The sequence below is a fragment of the Triticum aestivum genome, chromosome 6D (assembly GCF_018294505.1).
Source record: "Triticum aestivum cultivar Chinese Spring chromosome 6D, IWGSC CS RefSeq v2.1, whole genome shotgun sequence".
Lineage (NCBI taxonomy): Eukaryota > Viridiplantae > Streptophyta > Magnoliopsida > Poales > Poaceae > Triticum > Triticum aestivum.
The window spans coordinates 366,036,736-366,045,371 of NC_057811.1; positions in this window are offsets into that span (position 1 = coordinate 366,036,736).

Below are 8,636 nucleotides of genomic sequence, written 5' to 3' on the forward strand. Positions count from 1 at the left end.
GAAAATAGCGATACAAGTCTCTAATACTTGCAACTACATCGTCATCCATCTAAATAATGATATACGCAAGAAGAGCTATCACTATGAGTGATAGCGGAACTATGCAGTACATAAGGCGGCGGTTATGAGTCCTCTCTCGTGCTAGTGTGAACCTCAAGTCACTAGCTTCTGCTTCTTGTCGCTTTTGAAGCCTTTATGGCTGGTGCCCGAGACCCCCTCCACTTGCGCCTGACACTCAGGACACTCGTCGTACACTCCCGGAACCTTCCCTTTGTACACGACATAGCACTGCTTCTTCGCCATCAAGAATCTAGGTACCTGTTAGAGATGCATTTGAAGGAAATATGGCCTAGAGGCAATAATAAAGTTATTATTTATTTCCTTATATCATGATAAATGTTTATTATTCATGCTAGAATTGTATTAACCGGAAACATAATACATGTGTGAATACATAGACAAACAGAGTGTCACTAGTATGCCTCTACCTGACTAGTTCGTTGATCAAAGATGGTTATGTTTCCTAGCCATTGACATGAGTTGTCATTTGATTAACGGGATCACATCATTAGGAGAATGATGTGATTGACTTGACCCATTCCGTTAGCTTAGCACTCGATCGTTTAGTATGTTGCTATTGCTTTCTTCATGACTTATACATGTTCCTATGACTATGAGATTATGCAACTCCCGTTTACCGGAGGAACACTTTGTGTGCTACCAAATGTCACAACGTAACTGGGTGATTATAAAGGTGCTCTACAGGTGTCTCCGAAGGTACTGGTTGGGTTGGCGTATTTCGAGATTAGGATTTGTCACTCCGATTGTCGGAGAGGTATCTCTGGGCCCACTTGGTAATGCACATCACTTAAGCCTTGCAAGCATTGCAACTAATGAGTTAGTTGCGGGATGATGTATTACGGAACGAGTAAAGAGACTTGCCGGTAACGAGATTGAACTAGGTATTGAGATACCGACGATCGAATCTCGGGCAACTAACATACCGATGACAAAGGGAACAACGTATGTTGTTATGCGGTCTGACCGATAAAGATCTTTGTAGAATATGTGGGAGCCAATATGAGCATCCAGGTTCCTCTATTGGTTATTGACCGGAGACGTGTCTCGGTCATGTCTACATAGTTCTCGAACCCATAGGGTCCGCACGCTTAAAGTTTCGATGACAGTTATATTATGAGTTTATGAGTTTTGATGTACCGAAGGTTGTTCGGAGTCCCGGATGTGATCATGGACATGACGAGGAGTCTCGAAATGGTTGAGACATGAAGATTGATATATTGGAAGCCTATATTTGGATATCGGAAGTGTTCCTGGTGAAATCGGGATTTTACCGGAGTACCGAGGGGTTACTAGAACCCCCCCGGGGGTTTAATGGGCCATAGTGGGCCTTAGTGGAGAAGAGGAGAGACGGCCAGGGCAGGGTCACCTGCCCCTCCCCCTCTAGTCTGAATAGGACAAGGAGAGGGGGGCGGCGCCCCCTCTTTCCTTCCTCTCTCCCTCCTCCTTCCCCCTTCTCCTAATCCAACAAGGAAAGGGAGGGAGTCCTGGGGCACCCCAAAGACACAACAATTGATTTGATCTTTTAGCCATGTGCGGTGCCCCCCTCCACCATAGTACACCTCGATAATACTGTAGCGGTGCTTCGGCGAAGCCCTGCGTCGATAAAACATCATCATCGTCACCCGCCGTCGTGCTGACGAAACTCTCCCTCAACACTTGGCTGGATCGGAGTTCGAGGGACGTCATCGGGCTGAACGTGTGCTGAACTCGGAGGTGTCTTGCGTTTGGTACTTGATCGGTCGGATCGTGAAGACGTACGACTACATCAACCGCGTTGTGCTAACGCTTCCGCTTTCGGTCTACGAGGGTACGTGGACAACACTCTCCCCTCTCGTTGCTATGCATCACCATGATCTTGCGTGTGCGTAGGAATTTTTTTGAAATTACTACGTTCCCCAACAGTGGCATCCGAGCCAGGTTTTATGCGTAGATGTTATATGCACGAGTAGAACACAAGTAAGTTGTGGGCGATACAAGTCATACTGCTTACCAGCATGTCACACTTTGGTTCGGCGGTATTGTTGGATGAAGCGGCCCGGACCGACATTACGCGTACGCTTACGCGCGACTGGTTTTACCATCGTGCTTTGCACACAGGTGACTGGCGGGTGTTAGTTTCTCCAACTTTAGTTGAACCGAGTGTGGCTATGCCCGGTCCTTGTGAAGGTTAAAACAGCACTAACTTGACGAACTATCGTTGTGGTTTTGATGCGTAGGTAAGAACGGTTCTTGCTCAGCCCATAGCAGCCACGTAAAACTTGCAACAACAAAGTAGAGGACGTCTAACTTGTTTTTGCAGGGCATGTTGTGATGTGATATGGTGAAGGCATGATGCTAAATTTTATTGTATGAGATGATCATGTTTTGTAACCGAGTTATCGGCAACTGGCAGGAGCCATATGGTTGTCGCTTTATTGTATGCAATGCAAACGCCCTGTAATGCTTTACTTTATCACTAAATGGTAGCGATAGTCATAGAAGCATAAGTTGGCGAGACGACAACGATGCTACGATGGAGATCAAGGTGTCACGCCGGTGACGATGGTGATCATGACGGTGCTTCGGAGATGGAGATCACAAGCACAAGAAGATGATGGCCATATCATATCACTTATATTGATTGCATGTGATGTTTATCTTTTATGCATCTTATCTTGCTTTGATTGACGGTAGCATTATAAGATGATCTCTCACTAAATTATCAAGGTATAAGTGTTCTCCCTGAGTATGCACCGTTGCGAAAGTTCTTCGTGCTGAGACACCACGTGATGATCGGCTGTGATAGGCTCTACGTTCAAATACAACGGGTGCAAAATAGTTGCACACGCAGAATACTAAGGTTAAACTTGACGAGCCTAGCATATAACAGGTATGGCCTCGGAACACTGAGACCGAAAGGTCGAGCGTGAATCATATGGTAGATATGATCAACATAGTGATGTTCACCATTGAAACTACTCCATATCACGTGATGATCGGACATGGTTTAGTTGATATGGATCACGTGATCACTTAGATGATTAGAGGGATGTCTATCTAAGTGGGAGTTCTTAAGTAATATGATTAATTGAACTTTAATTTATCATGAACTTAGTCCTGGTAGTATTAGCATATCTATGTTGTAGATCAATAGCTCACGATGTTGCTTCCCGTTTAATTTTTAGATGTTCCTAGAGAAAACTAAGTTGAAAGATGTTAGTAGCAATGATGCGGATTGGATCCGTGATATGAGGTTTATCCTCATTGCTGCACAGAAGAATTATGCCCTTGATGCACCACTAGGTGACAGACCTATTGCACGAGCAGATGCAGACGTTATGAACGTTTGGCTAGCTCAATATGATGACTACTTGATAGTTTAGTGCACCATGCTTAACGGCTTAGAATCGGGACTTCAAAGATGTTTTGAACATCATGGACCATATGAGATGTTCCAGGAGTTGAAGTTAATATTTCAAGCAAATACCCGAGTTGAGAGATATGAAGTCTCCAACAAGTTCTATAGCTAAAAGATGGAGGAGAATAGTTCAAGCTGTGAGCATGTGCTCAGATTGTCTGGGTACTACAATCGCTTGAATCAAGTGGGAGTTAATCTTCCAAATAAGATAGTGATTGACATAATTCTCTAGTCACCATCACCAAGTTAGTAGAACTTCATGATGAACTATAGTATGCAAGGGATAACGTAAACGATTCCCGAGCTTTTCATGATGATGAAATCAGAAATCAAGAAAGAGCATCAAGTGTTGATGATTAACAAGACCACTAGTTTCAAGAAAAGGGCAAAGGGAAAGAAAGGGAACTTCATGTAAAACGGCAAGCAAGTTGCTGCTCAAGTGAAGAAGCCCAAGTGTGGACCTTAGCCTGAGACTAAGTGCTTCTACTGCAAAGGGACAGGTCACTGGAAGCGGAACTGCCCCAAGTATTTGGTGGATAAGAAGGATGGGAAAGTGAACAAAGCTATATTTGATATACATGTTATTGATGTGTACTTTACTAGTGTTTGTAGCAACCCCTCGGTATTTGATACTGGTTCAGTTGCTAAGAGTAGTAACTTGAAACGGGAGTTGCAGAATGAACAGAGAAAGTTAAGGGTGAAGTGATGATGTGTATTGGAAGTGGTTCCAAGATTGATATGATCGTCATCGCACCCTCCCTATACTCTCGGGATTAGTGTTGAACCTAAAATAAATGTTATTTAGTGTTTGCATTGAACATGAATATGATTGGATCATGTTTATTGCAATACGGTTATTCATGTAAGTTAGAGAATAATTGTTGTTCTGTTTACATGAATAAGACCTTCTATGGTCATACACCCAATGAAAATGGTTTGTTGGATCTCGTTCGTGGTGATACAGATTTTCATAATATTGAAGCCAAAAGATGCAAAGTTAATAATGATAGTGCAACTTATTTGTGGCACTGCCGTTTAGGTCATATTGGTGTAAAGCGCATGAAGAAACTCCATGCTGATGAACTTTTGGAATCACTTGATTATGAATCACTTGATGCTTGCGAACCATGCCTCATGGGCAAGATGACTAAGACTCCGTTCTCCGGAACAATGGAGCGAGCAACTGACTTATTGGAAATAACATACTGATGTAAGCGGTCCGATGAGTGTTAAGGCTCATGACAAGTATCGTTATTTTCTGACCTTCACAGATGATTTGAGCAGATATGGGTATATCTACTTGATGAAACACAAGTCTGAAACATTTGAAAAGTTCAAAGAATTTCAGAGTGAAGTGGAGAATCATCGTAACAAGAAAAATAAAAGTTTCTACGATATGATCGCAGAGGTAAAATATTTGAGTTACGAGTTTGGCCTTCAGTTAAAACAATGAGAAATAGTTTCACTACTCACGCCACCTGGAACACCACAGTGTAATGGTGTGTTCGAAAGTCACAACCTTACTTTATTAGATATGGTGCGATCTATGATGTTTCTTACCGATCTACCACTATCGTTTGGGGGTTATGCATTAGAGACAACTGCATTCACATTAAATAGGGCACCATCTAAATCCGTTGAGACGACACCGTATGAACTAAGGTTTGGCAAGAAACCTAAGCTGTCGTTTCTTAAAGTTTGAGGTTGCAATGCTTATGTGAAAAAGTTCAACCTGATAAGCTCAAACCCAAATCGGAGAAGTGCGTCTTCATAGGATACCCAAAAGAAAATGTTGGGTACACCTTCTATCATAGATCCGAAGGCAAGATATTCGTTGCTAAGAATGGATCCTTTCTAGAGAAGGAGTTTCTCTCGAAAGAAGTGAGTGGGAGGAAAGTAGAACTTGATGAGGTAACTGTACCTGCTCCCTTATTGGAAAGTAGTTCATCACAGAAATCTGTTCCTGTGACTACTACACCAATTAGTGAGGAAGCTAATGATGATGATCATGTAACTTCAGATCAAGTTACTACCGAACCTCATAGGTAAACCAGAGTGAGATCCGCACCAGAGTGGTATGGTAATCCTATTCTGGAGGTCATGTTACTTGACCATGAAGAACCTACGAACTATGAGGAAGCGCTGATGAGCCCAGATTCCGCAAAATGGCTTGAGGTCATGAAATCTGAGATGAGATCCATGTATGAGAACAAAGTATGGACTTTGATTGACTTGCCCAATGATCGGCGAGCCATTGAGATTAAATGGATCTTCAAGAGGAAGACGGACGCTGATAGTAGTGTTAATATCTACAAAGCTAGAATTGTCGCAAAAGGTTTTCGACAAGTTCAAGGTGTTGACTACGATGAGAGTTTCTCACTCGTATCTATGATTAAGTCTGTCCGAATCATGTTAGCAATTGCCGCATTTTATGAAATCTGGCAAATGGATAAACAAAAACTGCATTCCTTAATGGATTTATTAAAGAAGAGTTGTATATGATGCAACCAGAAGGTTTTGTCAATCCTAAAGGTGCTAACAAAATATGCAAGCTCCAGCGATCCATCTATGGACTGGTGCAAGCATCTCAGAGTTGGAATATACGCTTTGATAAGTTGATCAAAGGATATAGTTTTATACAGACTTGTGGTGAAGCCTGTATTTACAAGAAAGTGAGTGGGAGCACTACAACATTTCTGATAAGTATATGTGAATGACATATTATTGATCGGAAATAATGTAGAATTATTCTGCAAAGCATAAAGGAGTGTTCGAAAGGAGTTTTTTAAAGGACCTCGGTGAAGCTGCTTACATATTGAGCATCAAGATCTATAGAGATAGATCAAGATGCTTGATAAGTTTTTCAATGAGTACATACCTTGACAAGATTTTGAAGTAGTTCAAAATGGAATAGTCAAAGAAAGAGTTCTTGCCTGTGTTACAAGGTGTGAAATTGAGTAAGACTCAAAGCCCGACCACGGCAGAAGATAGAAAGAGAATGAAAGTCATTCCCTATGCCTTGGCCATAGGTTCTATAAAGTATGCCATACTGTGTACCAGATCTATTGTATACCCTACACTGATTTTGGCAAGGGAGTACAATAGTGATCTAGGAGTAAATCATTGGACAGCGGTCAAAATTATCCTTAGTGGAATAAGGATATGTTTCTCGATTATGGAGGTGACAAAAAGGTTCGTCGTAAAGGGTTACTTCGATGCAAATTTTGACACTGATCCAGATGACTCTAAGTCTCAATCTGGATACATATTGAAAGTGGGAGCAATTAGCTAGAGTAGCTCCATGCAGAGCATTGTTGACATAGAAATTTGCAAAATACATACGGATCTGAATGTGCCAGACCCGTTGACTAAACTACTCTCACAAGAAAAACATGATCACACCTTAGTACTCTTTGGGTGTTAATCACATAGCGATGTGAACTAGATTATTGACTCTAGTAAACCCTTTGGGTGTTGGTCACATGACAATGTGAACTATGGGTGTTAATCACATGGTGATGTGAACTATTGGTATTAAATCACATGGTGATGTGAACTAGATTATTGACTCTAGTGCAAGTGGGAGACTGAAGGAAATATGCCCTAGAGGCAATAATAAAGTTATTATTTATTTCCTTATATCATGATAAATGTTTATTATTCATGCTAGAATTGTATTAACCGGAAACATAATACATGTGTGAATACATAGACAAACAGAGTGTCACTAGTATGCCTCTACTTGACTAGTTCGTTGATCAAAGATGGTTATGTTTCCTAGCCATTGACATGAGTTGTCATTTGATTAACGGGATCACATCATTAGGAGAATGATGTGATTGACTTGACCCATTCCGTTAGCTTAGCACTCGATCGTTTAGTATGTTGCTATTGCTTTCTTCATGACTTATACATGTTCCTATGACTATGAGATTATGCTATTCCCGTTTACCGGAGGAACACTTTGTGTGCTACCAAACTTCACAACGTAACTGGGTGATTATAAAGGTGCTCTAAAGGTGTCACCGAAGGTACTTGTTGGGTTGGCGTATTTCGAGATGAGGATTTGTCACTCCGATTGTCGGAGAGGTATCTCTGGGCCCACTCGGTAATGCACATCACTTAAGCCTTGCAAGCATTGCAACTAATGAGTTAGTTGCGGGATGATGTATTACAGAACGAGTAAAGAGACTTGCCGGTAACGAGATTGAACTAGGTATTGAGATACCAACGATCGAATCTCGGGCAACTAACATACCGATGACAAAGGGAACAATGTATGTTGTTATGCGGTCTGACCGATAAAGATCTTCGTAGAATATGTGGGAGCCAATATGAGCATCCATGTTCCGCTATTGGTTATTGACCGGAGACGTGTCTCGGTCATGTCTACATAGTTCTCAAACCCGTAGGGTCCGCACGCTTAAAGTTTCGATGACAGTTATATTATGAGTTTATGAGTTTTGATGTAACGAAGGTTGTTCGGATTCCCGGATGTGATCACGGACATGACGAGGAGTCTCAAAATGGTCGAGACATGAAGATTGATATATTGGAAGCCTATATTTGGATATCGGAAGTGTTCCGGGTGAAATCGGGATTTTACCGCAGTACCGAGGGGTTACCGGAACCCCCCGGGGGTTTAATGGGCCATAGTGGGCCTTAATGGAGAAGAGTAGAGATGGCCAGGGCAGGGCCGCGCGCCCCTCCCCCTCAAGTCCGAATAGGACAAGGAGAGGGGGGTGGCGCTCCCCTTTCCTTCCTCGCTCTCCCTCCTCTTTCCCCCTTCTCCTAATCCAACAAGGAAAGGGAGGGAGTCCTACTCCCGGTGGGAGTAGGACTCCTCCTGGCGCGCCCCTCCTGGCCGGCCGCACCTCCCCCCTTGCTCCTTTATATACGGGGGCAGGGGCACCCCAAAGACACAACAATTGATTTGATCTTTTATCCGTGTGCGGTGCCCCCCTCCGCCATAGTACACCTCGATTATACTGTAGCGGTGCATAGGCGCAGCCCTGCGTCGGTACAACATCATCATCGTCACCACGCCGTTGTGCTGACGAAACAATCCCTCAACACTCGTCTGGATTGGAGTTCAAGGGACGTCATCGGGATGAACGTGTGCTGAACTCGGAGGTGTCGTGCGTTCGGTACTTGATCG